This window comes from Hermetia illucens, chromosome 4 (assembly GCF_905115235.1).
Source record: "Hermetia illucens chromosome 4, iHerIll2.2.curated.20191125, whole genome shotgun sequence".
NCBI classification, from domain to species: Eukaryota; Metazoa; Arthropoda; class Insecta; order Diptera; family Stratiomyidae; genus Hermetia; species Hermetia illucens.
Genome location: NC_051852.1, coordinates 15,937,718 through 15,938,302, shown reverse-complemented (window position 1 = coordinate 15,938,302; position 585 = coordinate 15,937,718).

Sequence of the window (585 nt, the reverse complement as noted above, 5' to 3'; positions counted from 1 at the left end):
AGTGAATCAAATCTGACAGCCCAACAGAACTACAGCACTTGTGATCGTAAGTTACTCGCCGCGTACCTCGCAATTAAACACTTCCGGTATTCCCTTGAATGCAAATCGTTCACATTTAAATTGAAAGAGCGACAAAGCGTCCCCCCGCCAGCTTCGGCACTTGAGTTTTATCAGTCAGTTCACTTCCGACATTCAACACGTGTCTGGAAAAATAAGGTGGTTGCTGGCACTTTGTCACGTGGTGCAGAGGTCAAGATCCCCGCAACTGTCGATTTTCCGGTGATCACCAAGGCACAGAAGGGCAACTCAGTGCTTCAGAGCTTGAGGACCAACCCCGAATATCCTTTTAGGGAGTTTCCTTTCTTTGGCTGAACATCCAGTATATACTGGGAGACCTCAGACAAGGGACCAAGGGCATATATTCTGGTCAATTTCCGAAAGGAAGTATTTCACGTCGTTCACGATCTGGCGCACCCAGGTAATCGGACAACGAATCAGTTAGCCATCTCAAAGTATTTCTGCCCGTCTATGAACAAGGACATGCAGCTTACACTACAAGAACTCTTCAAACTAAAACCAAGTAAA